Source organism: Ixodes scapularis, unplaced genomic scaffold, assembly GCF_016920785.2.
Source record: "Ixodes scapularis isolate PalLabHiFi unplaced genomic scaffold, ASM1692078v2 PGA_scaffold5__190_contigs__length_132052651, whole genome shotgun sequence".
NCBI lineage: Eukaryota > Metazoa > Arthropoda > Arachnida > Ixodida > Ixodidae > Ixodes > Ixodes scapularis.
Window position 1 is genome coordinate 104,905,518 of NW_024609880.1, and position 22,547 is coordinate 104,928,064.

The 22,547-nt window shown below is 43.1% G+C and overlaps 1 pseudogene; it reads left to right on the forward strand.

Moving 5' to 3' along the window:
* LOC115310587 overlaps positions 1-22,547 on the forward strand; it is a 108,648-nt pseudogene that overhangs the window by 65,762 nt on the left and 20,339 nt on the right.

Consider the following 22,547-nt stretch of genomic DNA (forward strand, 5'->3'; position numbering starts at 1 on the left):
TTCGAAACTTTCCTCTTTTCCTGCCTCAGTCTCGGGCTAAGAACAAAATGGTTAACATCCACCAGCTCGCCTGCGCAATCACTACATTATCAAGAAATTTGAACTTGAATCCAACGTCCCACAGTGGAAGCGAATACGAGCGCCAGCATGCTAACGGGTACCTTTAGCAGTCATAGCTTCCGCAAAACACACCGCCTAGCTAGATGGTACCAAGCCGCCACCCGATTCGCAGAAATCAAGTCTTGTCCACCGATCTACGAGATAAAGCTCCCTGATACACTCACCAAGTTCCTCGCTTGACCCCCCCATGCCTCCGGTGGGACCTTTGCCTCTGGGTGAGTTCCAGCAGTCTGACTGCTCGCTCAGTGACAGGTCGGTTCCAGGACTTGCTTGGTAAAAGCGCGAGGGTCATCCAATGCGGAAAGCACGTGTGCGACAAGGAACCGCACACGTTCGCTTTCACGTCGACTGCACACACAAGAACACGCCATAAAGGCTCCCAACAGAAAGGACTGAAAAATTAAAACGAATGGGCGAGCACTCACCAATTAGACTCAAATCCATAGCTGGTTCCATGGGCACGCCGGCACTTAGGACACTTCCTTTTTCCAAGAACGTACTTCGATATTTTTTCCGAGGGTCTGAAAACGCCCGCTCGCTTTGTTTTTGTATTTTGATACGATGGCGATGGAGATGCGGCGATAGTCGTTGCTCGTTAGTTCCGACCAGTTCCGACCAAACTCATTTTACGCAACATGAATGTGCTTGTTTTAGTCGACTGAAATACAAACTTTCAAATACAGAAAGCTGTTTCAACATTTATATCATTATTTGTAATAAACCAGGTTGTAGTGCATTGTGTACTAAACTGAAGCTTGGCTTCGTTTACTTTTAACATGGCGGCGACCACCATTTTCTCGAGTGCCGGCCGTGCTCGACCTACTCGTGCGTTGGTTGTCCTGTTATCCACCTCCTGCGATCCGCATCAGCCACATGCATGCTGTCTAGATATTATGGGCCCGCGGAAACAATCTCCAGTCTTCTTGGAAGCAGGGTCCCCACTAGGGTTGCTCGGAGGTCGTCGGCTCCCACGAACCGAGCCAGTGAGCCTCACGTCGTTTGCTTGGTTCCTTTACGTTTCCGGCGACGGATCACCCAGCCCTGGTCTCAGCCTTATATGACTTAGCTGGTGAAAAACAGTCTACGACAACGCCGCGTCTTTGGAATGCGATTACTACGATCAGTGGCTCTTAAAACCTCAGTATCCACCTTTAATGATGAGCTTTTTGATGTGAACGCTCTTACCTTCACAGTGTGCAGACTTCGAATGCTCCTTCTACAAGCGACGCTGCGAGACGCGAGTCTTCTGCATTGTTTCAACTCGCAGTATGATTCTCAAAATGGGCACTTGGTCCCAAATAAGCTGCTGCACCTTCACTCACTCCCCGAGACGCATCTCACGTCAGTTCTAACGGTCTGTAAAACGAGGATGCAGGATTCGGTGTATGGCGGTCACCTTGTCGATTGATACAGTGGAGCACGCTACGTACGGAAGGGATCGTGCTGAGAACTCTAGATTTCTGCTGGCCGTGGTATTTTTCCGGTTACCCTTTCGGCGACGCCGTAACCTGGAGCTGGAACTTCCCACAAGCATGGCAATGTGCTGCTATGCTGTGCGTGCTGCCCGGCTTCCGTGACCGAGTCCCACGACTTGTCCACTGGTGCTCATTAACACTAGAATTAATTAAATGTGTGCATACTAGAAGCCTTCACGTTGAGTCGCTCAGAGTGTAGTGTATATCATGGAACTTATTTCCAATGGCCCAAGTGCTCGACAGTTTGATGGGACAGTGTGTTCTGTCCAGTTGTTCTCAGCATGCTTATTAATCGTGATAGTGCCTCCCTCAAAGGACTCCACTGCTGTTACGGACTACCTGATGCTAGTGCTGCTAATCAGGTTACCCGAGAAACCTCGATGGTTTTCAGAACAACATCGACAAGGTCTACTATAAACAACCAGCTGTGTTTCTTCACACAGCATGTCGGCAGTTTTGTCCGAAATGTGCAGAACACTGGGTTTTGTACTTCGCGTGTCCAGTAAAACGGGTCATAGCCCAGTTAGGTTCCTCTAACAGCCCTGGTCCTGCCACCCCTAATGTATCGCAGCTCCATATGAGGCTCTTATGAGGTTGATCTTGTAAGATCAGTTGATAGTGTTCAGCAAAAGGGGGAAGCTTACGTTATTCTTCGGCAGCCATGCTCGCTCCCGATCATTCACTGCTCAGACATTGGCTAGAATTCTGGCCTTTCACTGACAGTCCAGAGGTGACTTTAAATGTGGCCTTTTAGTGGTTCGTCTTATTATGCCTTCTAGACAACGCTGTGGAACTGCAAGGTCATGAGACAGCACTGATGGGAGTTGTTTGCAAGAATTGTGCTGGTGCCTTTCAACAGTTTCCTAACGCAGAGCAGCAGCATTCTTTCTTGCTGTGGTCTTCACTATTCTGGCAATCCCTTTATGTGCACTCACGCAGAACACCCCTAACAATCGTCACAAGCTCGAAAACATTTGTAGACAGGCAACCTGCCACCTTCACTCCCAGTGAGGTAGAGCAGTGCCTATGTGCTTTACTGTGAATTATGGACTTTTACTTAATTTCTGTTCAGTGTTTTCCCCCACCCCTTTAATTTGTTCCTTTTGCAGGGTACTGTAGGTTTCTTAGTACAGTCTTTGGCCTTTTTACTATAGGGAATTGTTTTTAGCAGACTTAAACAATACAAGCACTTTTAATGCTTTTATCTTCTAGTACGGTACTCTTTGGCCCACAACTGTACTACTTTATTCAACCTAACAAAGAACGGGTTTTATGTTCGTTAACTAAGAAACGAACACAGATTCCGTCAGAATTACAAAAAAGTGTTTGTAAAATTACGGACATTTTTTTACAGTGCAGGGTCTTATTGAGAGGGGCCAGTGTTGCCCTGGTTATGTTGTCTTAGTTCACATGCCAGTAACGAAGGAACCTTGGACATATAGTTGTATGGATACCATCCTTCCCACAGCACCAGCACACCTATGTACATTCCCTACATACAAAGTGCAGTAAATATATCATACATAGTATATAATTCAAATAAGGCAAAAGAAAAAAAAAACTTCAGTATTTTGGGACACTGAGACGCTTATTCTGGCCAAATGAAACGAATATTATGTTTTCCAATTTTATTTCCTTCCCATTCCACACGTTATTTAGTCGTAATAAACACCAGGTATGCCCAGAATCATTTTTGGTCATTTTGAAAAAAAAAGCATGACGGAAAATATTTATCAGAAAGAAAAACTTATAATTATAATGCAATTAAATGCAAAGGTGCAAGCGAGCTGGACAAGAATGACGAAAATGATCCCTGGAGAGGGGGAACAAGAGGGACAAAGGACAAACATAAATTTCCAAACACAGCTATAGGTGAGTGGTGAGCGACCGAAAAAACCCGCCTGGTCCGGGTATCGAACCCGGGACCTCTCCATTACAAGTAGAGCGCTCTACCAACTGAGCTAACCAAGGGTTAGACGTCAGTAGAGCAAACGGGTTTTATCAGCTGCCACCAGTCTAACACCAACAAGGGTGAAGCTTGCAAATTTAAGGTTATAATTATAATGCAATTAAATGCAAAGGTGCAAGCGAGCTGAACAAGAATGACGAAAATAATCCCTGGAGAAGGGGAACAATAGGGATAAAGGACAAACATAAATCTCCAAACAGAGCTAGGTGACTGGTGAGCGACCGAAAAAATCCGCCTGGTCCGGGTCACCTAGCTGTGTTTGGAGATTTATGTTTGTCCTTTGTCCCTCTTGTTCCCCTTCTCCAGTGATTATTTTCGTCATTCTTGTCCAGCTCGCTTGCACCTTTGCATTTAATTGCATTATAATTATAACCTTAAATTTGCAAGCTTCAACCTTCTTGGTGTTAGACTGGTGGCAGCTGATAAAACCCGTTTGCTCTACTGACGTCTAACCCCTGGTTAGCTCAGTTGGTAAAGCGCGTCACTTGTAATGGAGAGGTCCCGGGTTCGATACCCGGACCAGGCGTATTTTTTCGGTCGCTCATCAGTCACCTAGCTGTGTTTGGAGATTTATGTTTGTCCTTCGTCCCTCTTGTTCCCCCTCTCCAGGGATTATTTTCGTCAAGAAAAACTTTTTTTTTTTATTTAAGGAGACATATGTTTCTATGCTTTCAGATTATTAATCTACCACCTTCGGGCATCTGTGTAGTAAATCGTAGCGTGATGCAGGTCACTTCAAGAGGGCCAAGGAAATATAGTGAAGACCTTAGAAGGATCAAGCTGGCAAGCAGAGACTGACCGTTCATGAAGAAGGGACGAAAGGGCTGTCATGACACAGATCATCGCTTTACTTATGCGCAAGCTCCATAGTCGACATAATCACAACCTCTCCCCTCAGACCTCCCTGGTAAAGGGAAGTGAATCTATTCTTGTGAAACAAAAAACAAGTGAGACAAGCACATACTCTTTATGGTCGTCTTTCTATGGATCACATGTTACATTTAGGTTTCCAAGATTCTCCGTTTTTCTTTTTTGTTGTTAGCAGCTGCTACAGAAAAGCTAAATCGAAATGCTTCCATCTTTATAGGGCAAAAGATATGCAATGCAAAAAAATAGCATAGCATATATTTTTATTTTCCTTGCCATTCACGCTACATTTCAATAAAATCTGAAACTAAAACAGAGTACTACATTTTCTTACAACATTTGCAAAAAATGTTATACTCTTTTCAAAACGTTATACTAATAAATAAACTTACTGTACGTGGTGTCCCATTGTAAATTTCAAAATAATGTTAAAACACAATATTGTCAAATAATTTGTTGAATGTTACTATTTGGAACAATTATTTGAAGTTTGAAAAACAGATATGGTGATCAAACCAATACATTATTTCAGTGTTTCTATTTGTAACATTTATTTACTATTTTGCATTGAATGTTATTTCCTTGTAAACTTCAAAATAATGTTAGGAGCATAATGTTACTAAATGTTCCTTTAATGTTAGTGCTCATAACATTGCTTTAAAGTTATGTATTGAATGTTGCTATAACGTTTTGTACAAAATAATATCGTTATATATTTAATTTAAACGTTACACCGACATTGAGAACATACCTAAAACGTTGTGTGTTCTATTTTAACGTTACTGTAACATTTACGCCTTACGCAAAACGTTATTCCAACTTACACAACAAAAAAATGAGCGTTATTATAATATTTTGCGCTACCTGGGAAATAAATCGAGGTCCCTGGGCGCGCGTAAAACTGGAGACGCTTCACACGAACGAGCGACCGCAACCGGTTGCGAAGGAAACCCGCGTCTCCCAAGCGAACGCACCGCGTATTACTACCTAAGTTATGAAGCGCCCAGGTCGGGACGCGCTACCTGAAACCACCAGTGAGACATTGTTGGATAGAAACAATATCAATTGTGCCTCAAATCCTTCTAAACTAAAGATATTAGAATACATCACGTACCTGCTATATTGCACTAATCTACAGTAAGTGTTCGTACAAAAAGAGTTTTTTTTCCGTTTGTCTTTTCGCAAACATATGCTTTCTGAAAGCTCAAGGTGACCACAGTAAAGAAGAAAAATTGAGAGTGGCACTGATGTCATATCTAGCTCGGTCTCAGTGGACGCTAGCCGCCGAGGTTTGAAGGGTTAGTTTCCCAACTGAGGGTTTTAGTAACGTTGTCTTATGAGTAACATAAAATACCCTGTGTGTGTGTGTTTTTTTTTGCCGACTTAACATTTGTCAATCGTGACAATACATACGTGTATATTCAGCACGTATAACCAAGATGAGCATATAACTCAATCGTTTCAATCGAAGCATTCGAATATTCTAATCGAAACAAATGACGTCACATGGAATGTTACGGGACGTCATTTTCCTTGCTCAGGTTATCGAGAAAAATCAATTTTTATAGGCAAGTTGACGGAAATTGTAAGGCTAAATTTAGTTTGGAAACCGAATTGGCATAAACTAATATGGTACATAGGTAACGTGGTGCGAATTTCCTCGTTAATTATACCTGGGAAACTTAATCTGTGAAGAATTCGCGTGACGTCAATTTCCCCGCAAAATTTACTGGGGGAAATGCAGGGACGACAGGACGGACGAAGCGGAAAATGTTCTATGATTAGAAGTTTCCGTTACAAAGTGTTCCATGTTATAAAAACTTGGCAGGTGATCGGACCGCTTATTGGATAAAAATCGTTAACATTGAAAAGAAACGCATAACAATAATCGTACTCTAAGGAAGTGGAAATGCACAAATGACCAACGGCAACAACTTCTTCGAGTCATCGTCCAAACTCCAACCGTTCTCAATCTCCTACATACATATCGTTCCCCAGTTCTCCTGAATACCCATTAGTCTCTTCAAAAAAAAAAAAATGTTATCCCCAATTGTTATGCGCTGTCAGTGACGAAAAGCATAAACGCCCTTTCACTATTGCGAATCTATAACAATTACAGCACGATTCCGCTCGCCCTCCTTACTGAGTACGTGAGATCAGTGTATGGTGCTTCAATCCACTTCACGGGGAATTCGAATGGCGGTGAAAATCTTCCATACTTGCATTAACGCTCTACTCTAAACACCTTCATTTCCTATTAGACGAAGGGGGGTGTGGCTCGGGGCTGTCACTAAAGCAATCGTTCTAACTTCAATGCACGCAAAAAGACAAGCGCAGCGAAGCTCTGATATGGTCTTGGGTTGAATTAATATACAGCACATCTTACAGAAAATAAAAAGCAATTGTTAAAATGCATACCATATTTACAAATACAAAAAACGCCAAATTAAAAAAAAATAAAAACGGAGCACAATAAATTCTTTATGAAATATGTATCCGAATAGTGAAGTACGAGGCAAAATGATGGTGAGAAAAACCCCTATAGCAGGCGCAGCCAGCAACATTGAGGAGCTATAGTTCTAGTCAGTTCTGGTCTAAAATAAGAAATGGCCAATTTCTTTTGGGACTTCTTTCTGCATAGTTAAAGGGACACCAACAGGGTATTTATGCTCGCCGTAGTCTTCATTTGTACGAGACATATGAGACCCACACTATCCAGAACACAATTTGGGGATCGAAATTCGTTTTCTATCCGCACGAAAACCGCCGATCAAAAACTGGCCGGATTGAGTCGCGCTCACTCTCTTCTCCGTGGTCACGTGTCGTTTTTTATGGTTTAGACACAACCACCAAAGATAATGAAAGTCGTGGGTCATTGAAGGCAAAAACTCAATGTTAAAAATAGTAAAGAAATATGATACTCATTTTTGCAGCATCTAAAAAGCCGCAAATACGTTGATTAAAAACAATTTGCACAGTTGCATGATTTATGCCAACTTTTTCCTCCTCTATATTTCATCTTCCTTCCCCAATTCGTTTTCGGTGAACGTTTCGAGCAGTTTCGTTTTTTAACTTTATTAAAAATATATGTGACGCTGTAGCAAATCATTGATTGGGCAGTCATCTGACACCATAATAAATCGCCTGTCAAAGAATGATCAATAAATTTTGGCGGGTGTCGGTGTCCCTTTAAAAACCGACAAGAACGACAGCAATTGTTGTTGGCAAATGGTGTTGGCTTGTGTTCCAGGACAAAATGGCCCATGCATCTTTGTATCACCATGTCAACCCTCTAATAAACCTTATACTTAATCTTAACAAACGAAAATTTCGAATATTCCAATACCACCTTAATTACTTCGCTCTAGTGCTGTATCTTAAACTTATTAAATGAACGCGACCGATTACTTATCTTCATTCAGAGTTCTATAACACTTACCCCACTTCTGTCGGTGTTTTAAGTCGCGTGCACAATTCTGCCGCTGTGTCGTTAGCAGATATTTTAACAGATATATAGCATGATTCGGTATTCGTCGCATCAAATTCCAATTTTGCGTTATATGAGAACTTCGTGGTGTAAATGGGCGTGCCTTTGCTAAGCCCTTTGAGAAGCTGTAAAAACCAAAAAAATTGCATAATTATGAAAGTTCCCTCACTATATGACATTAGCAAGGATGCCCCCTATGCAATAATTTGTGACCCAAGAAATGTGGGGGGTCTTTACAGATCGGTGGGCACCTTTAGTGCTGTACACATTAAAAGTTGCAAATACCATACACATTTTAATATTCGTTGAAATAAAGTTGTAGAAGAAGAATCGACTTTATTTAGTGGTCATAGAAGACAAAATGCATGTTTAATAAAACAGAAAATATGTTCCGTCTAGCCACTTGTAACAAGCCAGAGGCGAGACAAAAACTAAGGACACGTGTGGTATATGCTTAACTTAAAGAAATATAACTAAGATAGAGAGAATAGAGTTTTCAGTTTGTGTCCTTCTAGCCAGACTTAAGACGTGACTCACAAGTAAAGTATATCCGACCTCGGCACTGGTGCTGGAGTTCACGATCTTCAGCCTGTTACATAATTCATTAAGCTCCAATGTTGTTTTCGGAACTACACCCAAGAGAAAGGGTTCACTGCTGCGTTATATGAAGAATGCATCTAATCCGTCCGGCATGGCTGCGAATATGCACCTGCCACGCGTGTTCCATGGACTGAGTCGGTGTGAGTCCCAAGGCGACGGGGGAGAGAAGAGAAAGCGTTCGAAGAGCTCAGAACTTGGGACCATATCAAAGACAGCATGGCGCGGAAGTGGAAGGCCGTCGTCCGACGGGCCTGAGCTTTTCCTCACTTCTTCCTAGCCAGGTTTTCGGCACTTTCAAGTCCCATACTTCCTCTGAAGTCTGGTGTCTGTGTTCCCGGAATACGGCGCTGTCTTCCCCAACACGACAACCCGAACGCCGACCCGGCTTCAGTCTGCACCCGCCTCAGCTTCGTCCCTCAACCTTGCACCTGGGCTTGTTGACGCCTCGTCTCCAAAGCACCGAGCGCTCAGCAAGGCAGCGAACTGATAAGTTTCTCAGTGAGCTATCGAGTTCGTTTTTTCAGTTATCTTGTACTTTCCTAGCTCTTCTCAGAGCCATCGCTGCGGGACGCGTATATTTTCCGTATCTTCCCAAAGTGGATCTCCTGTGTACTTTGTTTGTTTTAATGGATAGGTTTTCTTTCGTGTATATGCAAACGGCATTGTCTCATTTCATTGTGGTAATTACGTCTCGCGAGTATCACATGTAGAAAATATAAACCTTTAACCCTCGTGCGTACGCTTGTTCATGAATGTATAGTCCGTAGCGATGACTCCCCGCGTTAAAATTCACTAAACGTTTGACGGTGGTAGCTGCGTTTGCGAAACGTCGGTTAATACACACCGATTACTAACGCTGGACCTTTTTATCGAATTAACTCTCAATGGACTGAACTAAACACGAGTATACATTGAGCACTAAATATACAATGTAAGATATGCAATGTATTTTTTTTTTTTTTTTAGGTTGTAGGTCTTTGAATTAAAGGATGGCAATGGGATCGTCTTCCAGGCCTGCATATCAATGCAATAAATCGTGTGTGGTGGGGCTTGGATAGTGTGATATTTTTGTATATCATGAAATTGACACCCCTGGTCCTTCACTTGTTTCTCCCTGCGCGTACTTTCTGTAGAATGCGCTTCGCCTGCACCAGTTCTCGTGCAAAGGGAGCAGTGGCCAACCCTTAAGCGCGGTTCAAACAGACCCGGAATACAAACCCGGGAGCCGGAACCCGTAGTGACGTCAGCGCTCCGTCCGTTCGGGCGGTGACGTAATTACGGCTTCCGGCACCCGGACTGAAGAGTTGAAAATTTTTCAACTTTCTCCTTTCCGGGTCGTGACGTAGGTTTCCGTATTTTCTCCGCGGCCAATCAGCGCGGCGCGCTTCCCTTCTCCGCCCTCCTTGCCACCGGCGTTAACGTCGTTCGGCGTGCAAATCCCTCAGACCTGTGCCTCAGACGCTCCGTGCTTGCTTGCGAGAAAAATTGCGACGATGACCTTCCCCCCCGTCTACGACGCAAGGAAAGCTGCTCAAGCTGCAAAGAAGAGTGACGCTGCCGCGAAGAGGTCTGAAGTTGCCGCAGCGTTTGATGTTCCCGAGAAAGCCTATAGATTAATTCAGCTAGTTCAGCGGTACCCCTGGATCTACGACAGGTATCTTAGCGACCACAAGGACCGAGACAAGTGAAAGAACTCGATACTGCTTTTGATAATTTATTCACATGGTTTTGGAGACACGGAAGGTGGTTTCAACCCGATGAAACGGCATCTTCAATGCAAATATGACTGGCCTTTAGAAAGGCCGTGTGTAGAGGCAGGCAGTGGGTGGCTTGCTGGCTGCAAAGAGACCGGAAAGGCAGTGGGATGTTATTAATGAGCAAATGTGCTCCGCCTCCAGCTTTGACGGAATGCTTGTTCACTATAATTGTAATGAAGCAATTTATTTGTTCATTGTCTTTTTTTTTTTTTATATACACCATGTGTTATCAGCCTCAGGCACTCTGCGAGCGTCAAACCCCACCCCCCGAAAGAAAATCCTGGCTATGTGCCTAGCTGCAAACATTGTACGCGCGAGCTACATCCGGCACTTAGAAGTTTAAAATGTCAACGACACCGGTGCGCGCTGTAGATCGGAGTTTTTAGGCACCACTGTGCGACCGCTAGCCTAGGGTCTTTAACACCCGTCACGCAGTAGTGAAACACGAAGGTCTGCTGGTACGATGCTCATCCAGATCGAAACGGGCAGGGGTGGGGATTGAACCCAAGATCCCTGGGTTTTGCAGCGCGAGCTTTCGTGCCGAATTCACTCGAAAGCAGCTTGTAAGCACACATCCTAGCTAGCACAAAGGAGAAGGAAGCACAACGGGCTTCCGTCGTACATGCACTCAAAGGAGCAAAACACCGTGACCAGATTTAGTGGACAGAAAACGTGTCGTATGAGCTGCACATGTGCATGCCATTGCTATTTTTTTATAACAGACGCAGCAAATTCCGACAAGCGTGTGACTGTTAGGAAAGCTGCTCTCGCGATCCTGCCGCGTTAAAAATTATATAAACGTGGTTTCACTGCGGAAGGGCACGCTCCACGGGAGTATTCCTGCGAGCGACGCGCGGGCCCACGTGGAACGCCACTTGATATACAACATGAAAATAATCCAAAATAAAAAGCAGCACTCCCTACCTGGCTCGTGACATTCGGAAGCACTCGAAGAATTCCCGGCCGTCGGGGTCTTCGAACATCCGTCTCACGATTCAGGAGCTCGCGGACGGCCTTTCGCTTCTTTTTCTTCACGCTCCGTAGCTCACACGCAGCCAAGTAGTCAGCTGACGCCAGTTGATAGTTCTTGCATTTGTGACTCATCTCACTACACAAAGGTTCATAAGTGAGGCAATTCGAGCTTGGTAGTCGGGATCTCTCCTAGACGACGCCATCACGAAACGAAGCGCGCACAAGCGCCACAGGTCGCCGCTTGTGCGCGCGCGCCCGCACAAGCGGCGACCTGTGGCGGCGACGACCCCGCTTGACGACAGCCGTTGATTGGTTGCCTGTGGAGCCGCCGTGACGTCAGCTCCCGTAAACGGGGGCCCGTGCCGCGCCCCGGGCAAATCAAACCGTGACGTCAGCTCCCGTATACGGGAGCCGGAAGTGATTACGTCAGTACGGGTTCCGGCTCCCGGGTTCCGTATTCCGAGTTTGTTTGAATCGCGCTTTACAGCTCACGTCTCCGGCAAACCCGGTCAGAACAAAGTGTACAAATCGTCCTGAGGTAATGACGAGAAACATGCACGACAAACCAACCGACGCTTTGAAAAGTATGAGATCTCTGGTATGTAATTAGCACACCGAAAATTTTCGGACGTCAGTTCCACATTTTTTCAATGTGGTCAGATTTGTATGACGGTTCAACAGTTATGTCGTGGATCTGTGCGGCTCTTTATGAATATCCAGAAAGACGTGATGACGTGATAGACGTGGGTTTTCAAAGTTCTAGCTAGAAAAATCAAGCGCACCAAAAACTAAAACGAATAAACTATATTTTTTTTTGTCAGATATCTATTTTCAGTTTGCTGGTTTGTTTATTTTGACGAAAACCGTGAGACTGGAAAACACAAGAAAATTCCTCTCAGCTATAGATACTCAGTTCGGTAAGCCCAACGTAGGAATGGTACAATAATCATACGCTTAGTACATGACAAAAGTAATTATCTGTCTAAATTATCAAAACTGTTCTAAATTCTCAAAACTATATTGAGTACTGAGTGCAGTGATAAATACAATTACTGGCCGGTCAAGGATGTTTGTTCTGTGGCTAGCTTTTGCACAGAGTTTAAGCAATGTAGCAGTGTTCATTTGGTAGTTTGTGCGGGCGAACTAATGCTGTGTCAAAAATGAAAATGGAGAAAAGGTGGAGTGTGGCGTTGTATAAAATATGATGTAAGTCCGCACATCTCCCGCTGATGAACACTAAAACAGCGCAACGTTTTACACTAGCCTTGAGCGGATCAAAAGGTCAGGGTACAGAGAAAGCTGCTACACGTACTGCTCAGTTTGTAATGATTGAATTTGAATAGTACCCTATTACCTTCAGGCTTGGTGTAAACTGTCTCCTGATAGCTTGCAAAAGAACAAGAGCGAGTATCATAACTTTGTGGTGATAAAAAAAAACTCCGCCTGCTGACAGCCACCAATTTTCTCGGCGCAGATAATTAATATGCACCGGCTATTAACGGTTTTCGACACAGCACCCGCTCACAGAGAGCTGCTGCCACATAATTTCATACCGTCACATATGATTTTAATGCGAAAGCATTCACTGTGCCATAGAGCGAGTCGACGTCATCAGCTGCCGCGCCAAACGGCAAATAAATTCCCCTCTCTAAGTGAAGCCGAAACCTGAAGGCTCCCAGCTTTGAAGCCGCGCAAAACGCCAAGCCAAACGCCATATAAATTCCCCTCTCTAAGCGAAGTCGAAACCTGATGGATAGGGGTCCTATTGGCTGGCGCGCATTATAGTTTCAAAGGACGAGGCCCCCATTGGCCGAAGCGCGTCAGCTTCAAAGAAAGCCACCCAATGTCGCTACGTGCCCGCGCCAGAGTGTGCCGGGAAAAGGAAGCGTGCGGCTGGCGGGGCCTCCGATATATTTTTTTCGTCGAAATTGAAAATTCGGCCCCAAATCCGTGCCTGAGTTTAGATGAAACCACCCAAATTCATTTATCCCCGCCCAAAATTTGTTTCATAGGCCCTTTAAGGCACTTTATTTGGCGAATTTGGGGAACGATCGTAAAGTGGGAAAGTTGTTCTTCGCTTTCGTCTTGTTTTTGTGTTCAAGTGTTCTAATGACCCACACTGCCGTGTCAATATGGTCTAATGATCACATTGACACGGCAAAGGCTGAACTTCCCGTTCACCAATTAGAAAACTCTCATTTTTATTTGTTACTTTAAGATAAGATAAGTCGCATATTTTTATTTGGTATTTTTAACAATCATATGCACCATTTAAACTCATGTGAAACTGAGTTTTCTGGTTTCAACGAAGTCAGCCAATTTTGTTTGACCCATTCGTTATATTAAAGGGGTACGGAAACGAAATGCTGGTACTTATTTCTTTGTTTAGATGTGGTCTATCTTGTGCCATCAGTCCAGAAACACTATCCTGTACTAGTGTGTCTGAGCTGCCGGAAGAAAGGCGAAGAAAACTAATTTTTAAATAAATAAACAAATTTCAAAATTGCATCAGGATTGGTCTGTGAAGCTCCGTTGGAATGCCGCCATAGCGCCAGTTCGGGGCAGTATGGCTCGCTCGTGGAAGTTCTGAATGTGACTTGGCGGAGCAACGTGCATTCAACACCATCAAGGCCGCAGTCTTTCGCACACGGCAGGTGAAAGCAGGGGCGGATTTATGGAATGGGGACGGTGGGGAGCCGACCGCGCCCCCTTAAGCACTTTTTTTTTTTCTGGTGTATATCAATTTTTAAAGAAAAATTAATATACACCAGCCAAAAGGTCAGTTTTTGGTGACATAGCGAATGTTAAGTCAACAAAATACATCCGGGCAACGATTTGGCTGTAACGTATTACAAAAGACTTCGCCCCCCCTCCCCCCCCCCCCCCCCCGCTCCCACTCCGAATGCCTACCGCCTCCCCTTTTCCCCTTCCCCCGGATGCGCTCTGAATAGCGCACTCGAATATGGCACCCAGTGAATAAATTATATGCATAGCTTACAGATTTCGCCATTGCTGGGTGCTGACGGTTATTTCTACTGGCCGATTTCCTCGAGCAACTACTTCTGCTGTGTGAAACTAACACAATGAACCGAACGCTCGTGACACATAAAATACCGTCATGGCCGCGAATGACGTTGCGGGCAGATTATGTGTAGCCCATAAGGCGTACAGTCCTCGAATATTACTCCTAGGCGATATTGTCACGCGTTGGCGCCACCAAGCGGCAACGCTCGGAACGACAGTAGCCTTAGCCGTGCAGGAAATATTGACGTCATGAGCGTGATACGTATTGCGCTAGTCGCTGGCCGACTTTGAAGCGAGGGGTAGAGAGTTCGCACCTACGTCATTTTGTTTCCGTCATTTCGTTTTTACATCATTGCAGGTGCACAGTGCTTAATATATTGACCCAAAATCTCTCGCCATATCACTTACTTTAGCAATGTTTTTTATTCCACAATTATCAGTACAAACAACGTTTAATTCTTTTACATTATTTAGATTTTTTTTAAATTACCATTTTGTGAGTAGAGGTACTGTAGGGTATAGAAATTTAATAAATCACAGATTTATTTGTTTTTTCTTGGTAACTTAAGTGAAACGCTTGAGTTCCAGCCATAAGAGTCTTATGGCTGGAACTCAAGGGGTCCTAGTCCCAGTCCTGCGATATTTCGGATGTGCTTAAAAGGCAACCGTACCTCTCCAGGAGTGAACTAGCTGTAGCACACTGGATGCGTTGAAGTCCCTAGATCAGAAGAAGGTAAACCTGATCCCAGACAGCGATGGTGTACTGTAATGCTGGTCTGGTATATGCATGATCTGCCCCCTAGTCGGTTTTTCACCAGCACCGATCGTGTACCGTTCTCAGTGAATATATTCAGCCCCCGAATATTTAATATAATTTATGTCTTAATCCTAAAGTTCATGGTTTCACTACATAAAGAGTACTGCAGATCTGCTAATTTATTGTGTTTATTTGTGAACCATATGGGAACACATTAAATGAGGTTCAATCATATGCAACTGTTTCTATACAACGTTTCAATGCGTTTGAGGACCCCACCTACCTGTGTGCATTCTGTTTTATCAGGCGCTGTAGTGTGCAATAAACAACCCTCTGCTAACAGACTCATTATAGGTGCGATACCGTAGGACATGTTGATGCAGATCTATTCTTCTTAAAATATTTAAACACATTGGGTTATGCAATACGTTTTCGATCTCTTGTTTATGTTTCCTGCCTTCACGTTATTGTTGCTCAGGGAAGTATTTATTCAAGTGTGCCAAATTAAAAAAGGAACATCAATACATTTACTTTTATATGCGTCCATTTAAGGCTTTAACGCAATAAAGTTCACTGTTTGTCTAATTATATTGAGGTGCATGCCAAATATTCGCTGTTATCGAAAGCAAAGTTTAGTTTAATACAGAGTTTGAAGACCTTATTTTTCATATACTTGTAACTTACTAAGTCATTATAGTCTAAAATGAACTGACATGAATGAACTCACCAAACATTAATAAATAGAACCAGGAACACACCGTCCAATTGAGACAAAAATGTAGATTTAGTGTAGAAAACAAACAGCGATTATTATACACTAATTGCCTTTGTTGCCGGCTTCTTACAGGGGACGTGGTATGGCACAAAATAATAAACCGCGAAGGAGAAAACACATGCAGGAGAAAGTACATAGAAAAGTGCAGCCCGATTTCCAGGTTTTGAGGAGTGGATTGTTCATAAACGCTAACGTACTGCTAACGTTATTTGAAGATCTAAGGGATACTCATTTCTATATCGTACCACATGACTTTAGAAACCCCGAGAGCACCTGATATCAGTTAGTCAACAGACGTAACTTGATTCCAACACTGGTTATGCGCCGTGTATAAATATTTCAGAGCGCTGGTGCATGTATTAAGTATGGCCAATATCTTAAAAAAAGTTTAAAACAGGCCCCTTCACAGGCATTCCTTAAGCGGCAAAATATTTTATATAAATCGTTCCCATAGAACGGCACTACTCCACTGCAAATATAAGACATGCGACATGCACCTAACGTAAAATATTCAAGAAATAGTTTCGTTTCCCTGTTCAATTGTATGTTAATCTTCATATTCTTGCACACAAAACAATTACCATTAGAGAGTTAACGAATAAAATTAATCACTAGCTTTGAACTTAGCAATTTTTTTCTCGGTTCAAATATATGTGGTTGCTTTAAAAGATAATATCACGGAAACCCATCAAATGTAAGTTCATAAAACTATACCTCAAATAACTGGTCTGCTGTTCCCTTGGTATCGCTGGTACTTTCTGCCGGCGAAGGTATATGCATTGCGAGAAGGCTGCAAACCGCTACAAATGCTAAAGCAGGCTGCATATTCACTCAAGTTGGCGTCTTGGTTTTTCCAGGAGTCCTACCTTGTGATACTCGCTCTTTTCTTTCATCAAGCCGTGACATGTGACTGGAGTAAAAAAAAATCTTCCTTGACCTTTTGCCACGTAAGCTGTTGATGTAAAGACAATAATTCTGTAGGTATTTTTATCTTGTTTCAAGTGACAAGAAATGTTGACAGGTGTCCTTTACGTTCTTGCTTTGTCCGTTCGTAGGTTTACACAGGATGCTTTATTTTCATTGGAAACATTCTTTTTAAAAGGGTGAAAGCTAGACGAGTGCCGACTTCATCACGTTTTTATAGGCTCGACCGACATTAGATGTGGGAATAATCGTTATGGTAATTTGACTAAATAATTAAAACATGTTAACTAGCTTTTTGATCATTAGCACCGAGGTAATGCTGCCAGTTCTTTATTGACGGCAATTAAAATTAAGAGCCCCACAAATTGAAAATGTTTGCAAAAATATAAAAGTTTTTAGAGCTTCCTGGCTAAATTTTCATATTTTCTAGACTGATTTAAAAATTACGAGCCAAAAGCGCGCCGCAAGCCCGGCCCACAATTACGCTTGGACGAGTGACTTAAAATTGTTCCAGTCACATTGTCACTTCTGTCGTCTGCGTACGCACCAGGGACACGCTGCCTAGATAGTGACCACGTTATTTAAACATAAACATAACTATTCAAAGCCTCGCTGATTGGGCGCGTATGAATTACCGGTTTTCAAATGCTCAATAAGTAAATTTTGAAAAAATCGAGGATGATTATTTTGTATTGCTGTTCAAAAATTCGACTATTTTGAATTTTCATATAATTATGTCGGGTGCAATGCAAGAAATATTAGCAATAGTATAACACAATTTTTTGTTAAAGTGAACAGAGCAGAACATGCACTGGTATGAGAGGGTTGCGCAAGAAGCCAAATTTGTCATTTTATATTTCTTCGTGCATAAACTTCAATAAAACCAATTCAACTAATTCTAGTACGCAAGTTTACGTGGGTTATACTGCCGGGCGCGCTGGCCAAGTAGGCAGCGCGCGCGTGGCCTAATGGTTATCGCGCCAGCCTCCCACGCGAAAAGCTAGGGTTCGAATTCTGGGAGCGACGTGTCTTTTGTTTATTCCTGTAACTTAGTGTTCTGGAGAATTAGAGAATTATGTTGCTTGTTCCAGGCCCGAATGTTCTACGCGTCGAAGTTTCTACGCCGATTATTCCAGAAGACCACGCATGTACATAAGGGGCTCCGCGTGGCGAGCCGCAGTCAGTTTCGCCCCAGCGTTCGTCTCCGCTGCTACGCCGACTTCGACGCCCGCGACGCTCTATTATTATCTTTTGCACTCTTTTATTTTTGGCACAAGTTCGCCACATTAAACGTTTATTCCTTCCTGTTTATTTTTTGTTTATTGGTCACTACCCGTGACAATACATACAAATATTTACGGTATAGGAAGTTGTATTTTTTTTTTCGTATTGCCCTTAAAGTTGGCGTATTAAGAAAGTCGTTGGCCAACCTCCTCTCAGACGCAATTTTGCCTCCCAAAAACAAAATATATCGAAAAAAAGAAAAAACGGGGTTAGGGGGGGTCGTACTGTTGTGGGGACACGTTTTTTTTTTTCCTTTTTTATGTGATTTAAACAACTTGATTCAAAATAAGAAGATCAACTGACACCCCTTTGACTATCATTATATTAACAACTTTTTACGACGATGTGCAAGTGTTTAATTCGTTATTTGTTTTTCTATGTATTCATAGGTGTTAAGTAACGAAGGATTTTGACAGAATTAAGGAAGTAAGATTCGTTTTAGGAAAGTCTATCTTTCTACAGTTGGGTCGGCATTGTTTTTTTTTATCTGCCTATGTTTGTCTCTGCATTTTTGGGCGTCTTCCGCCCCCACGCGCGGGGGGCTTCCAGCAGCCGCGGGGCTCGGTGGAGAGGAGTCGGACCCCGGTCGTTAACAAACGGATTGGGTTTCAGTTTGGGGCGCCGGAACATCCCTGTCTTGGGCTTCTGTCCGCACTTGTGGCTTTTAAGCGAGTGTGCTTTGGTCCGGCGTATTTCGCCGCTTAGTGTGGAAACTTCGCTTTTAATCACCGCAATAACTTAACTTCGTGGCGCCAGCCAGACGGCTAAGAAAGCATGTAGTGACTCTACAGAGAATTTGGGTTTGACCGCTGAGGCGTCGGAGGGGGGTCATGTTGACAGCTCGCTGATCGTAGGGCAAGAGTGTACCACTTGACAATGGGCAAACTCGAAGTGATTGGTCCGCCTCTGGACGGAAAGGAGGCCCCTACGAGTCCAGAAAAGGGCTGCCGAGAGGATTCTCGGAGGATTCGGCTTTTAAGATCAGGGGATTCGGCTTTTGAGACGGGGGACTAAAGTATGGGTTTTACTTTTGGAAGTTTTGTATATTACCGTTGATTTGTCGTTTTGTTTTAAAATAAATTTGGCCACACTGGCCATTATAAACCTACCAACGTTGTAATGTGTCCAGCGGGATCGAATAACTTTTAGTTTTTTTTTTTTCTTATTCAAATTCCCGGGGGACTTCCATGGGCGAACATCATCATCGGTCGTCACCATTCTGACCGGCCCCTTCTTCCCTGCGGAAAATTGACTATAGGCTAAGAGCTGGCATATCCAGAAATATCTGTTTCGCGTAGATGCACGACCGCCTCGCAACAAATTATTGCAAACAGCACACGTTTGGTGTTAGTGGTGACTTGGGCGATCCATCGGCCTGCCGTGCCGCCGAAAAAAGACGTCTGTCACCTTAGCCCTTAATACGAGTCCGACGACACGAAAGAATAAGCAGAACGTTTTTTCTAAGCTCGGAGTCGGTCGTACCATATCTCCCGTCCTCAACATCGAACGCGCTCAGTGGCAAATGATACCAGCGGCGGCGAAAACAATTTAATAGAAATAAGTAGAAAGTGCTGCCAATCAAATACCACTAAAGAGATACGAAGGATCAGATTTATTTGACGTCTTTCCAATTGCCTGCATGTTTTGACATATTTAATTTATCATGTTCATTACGCGTCTGTTTTTGATGCGCTCTGTGCTAAGAAATGCAGTAGAACAGCAAAGAAAGATAAGCTGTTTACCTCTTGTTTCAATATGCTAGCTTTTCTAAACATTTTGCTAGTCAAGCTTATTGAACATCAAGGATAGATATTTTTACTATAATACCATTTTCTACGAATATTGTAATTTCTATTTAAAATTATTTCGGGTCTCTATTCTTGCACCAAAAAAAAACACACAAGTGTTTTGAGCTTTGTTTCATAGAATACATGATTAAGCAGCATTCTTGAAGGACACATAATACAATATAATGTTGTTTTCAAGCTCTGTAATGATATATACTAAATAGTCTTAAAGTGTTAGAAAAAACTCTTTCGGTGAAGTGTCATTTTTGTGAAATAGGAGACGTTCGAGTTCGCGACTAAGTTGAAAAACAAATGGAAAAAAAAACTGCAGAGGATTTCTAGCTATATTTGCATTTAGGTAACGGCTCAGAATCTTGGCACGGGTGTGAGGTTTATAGCAGTGCGTATATTGTGACTTATATTTAGTCAGTGCAATATGCTCTAATAAAATATGTCACATAGTTGCGCATACAAAGACGGGTTAAAATGCAACGTAGCTATTATCAGGGCAAAATAACTAACACAGTAGAACATTAAAAAAAATGTAGCGCGCTCTTTTCTATATCTAGAAATGCGACTAAACATTTGAATGCAGTTAACATTAGCGAACGGAACTTCTGCAGGATTTTCAGTCCAAATTGTAACCGCATTCCTATCGCCACTAAGAAGATATGTCAAGGTCAGACATGTCAGTAATTTTATCCAAACAACAGAGAGAGAGGGACTTTTGGGGTTTATGGCGCAATAGCTACGAGGCCATCTGCGCCAAGTAATTGTAAGGATCGTTGTACTAAAGGAAGGGTTTTACAAAACTATGACCAAAAGGCTAGAGTCGGTGTAAAAGGCCAGTACTACTAAGGAATTATATTACTCTTTCAAAAGGGACTAGAGGATTCTCTCCCACAAGGAAAGCAGGATGAAATGGGATATGATATTGAAAAAATTCAGGGAAATAAATGCGGCGCTTGGGCTGAAGGCCGGGACACAACCACAAGATATGTAAAACAGTGAGCCTATCACCACACTGATCACACACGGGTGGATCTTCTCCCGAAAGCAGATACCTATGAGTTATAAATGAGTGCCCAATTCTGAGGCGGCACAACAATGTTTCATGAAGTCGGCCCTTGCATGAAGAGGTTGCCCAAACTCCCAATGCAGGTTTGGTAACATGGAGCTTGTTATCACACTCCATGTCCCATTCCAATTGCCAAGAATGAAGAATCGAGGACTTCACCAAGGGCTTAATATCTTGATAGGGTAAACAGGACAGTGATTTTGGAAGGTTCCCAGCAGATCCTGCAAGCTTGTCGGCTTCTTCATTGCCCTGAATGCCAATATGACTGGGTACCCAACAAAATTTTATATTTTGACCCCCATGCAAAGCAGAGTTAAGTTTATATCGAATTTGTTGTACAAGCATATTTCTAGTATCTTTAAGAGAGTAAACTTCAAGAATCACACTTTGAGAGTCAACAAACAGGACCGCCCTCAGTATTTTCCTACTGATAATATAGTCAATCGCCATTGATACCGCATAGAGCTCCGCAGTAAAAATGCTGGCAATACAATCAACTCGTTGAACCTTGGAGAAGCTTTGAGAGTATACAGCACAACCGACGAAAGATGAAGTTTTGGCGCCATCTGTATAAACATGAAGATAACCATCATACTTATTTTGCAGTTCAGCAAACTCTTGCTTAATTAGAGCATGGGAAATGCCGTGCTTGTTGAACTTCGCGAGAGACCAGTCAGATTCAACTCGCTGTGTTTTCCAAGGTAGAATACCGTTGACTTTCCGAACGGGGACGACCTGGTCCAGAGAAAGGTCCAGCGAGGAGCGAAGATGTTCAATGCGGAACTTAACGGTCTTACAATGCTTGATTTATTTTCTTAAAAAAAGGCGATAGAACCTTGACCTTGTGAGGGAAGAGTAAGTTAGATGTTGAGGGTCGGCCAGAATCATGTAAGCATATGTTAGACTAAGATATGTACGTCGTTTGTTCAGGGACAGCTCATTGGATTCTGCATACAAACTGAGGACGGGGGACGTCCGGAAAGCTCCTGTTGCCAGTCACAAGCCGAGATGGTGAACTGAGTCCAGCATCTTAAGGGCAGAGGGCCGAGCCGACCCATACACTACTGCACCATAGTCAAGGCGGGATCGTACAAGGGCATTGCATAGCTGCAGGATACATTTTCTATCATACCCCCAAGACTTGTGAGATAAAACTTTCAGAAGGTTTGTCGACTGAAGGCATTTTTGCTTCAGCGCTTTAAGGTGGGAAATAAAATTAAGCTTTCTATGAAATATCACACCAAGAAATTCGTGCTCTTTCCTAACAGGTATAGGAGTTCCATTAAATTCCAGGGATGGGTCCAAAGAGGAACACAGACCGTTTTTGACGCAGAGAACTTGAACCCATTTTCGTCGGTCCACTTGGACAGTTTCTTTATGGCTAAGTGCAACTGGCGCTCACAACTAGAAAGGTTACAAGACGATGATGAAATCTGTATATCATCAGCATAAAGAGAATATGAAATAGAGGGTGGCAGCAGTTGTGCGAGTGAATTCATTGTTAGCAAAAACAAAGTAACACTTAAAACACCCCCTTGAGGGACTCCGTTTTCTTGAACAAAGGAATCAGATAGGGCTGAGCCGAGACGAACTTGGAAAGTCCTGTCTGTCAGATATTCCTTTATGCTTCGCAGCATACGGCCCCGGATATTACAGGCATACAGGTCTCGG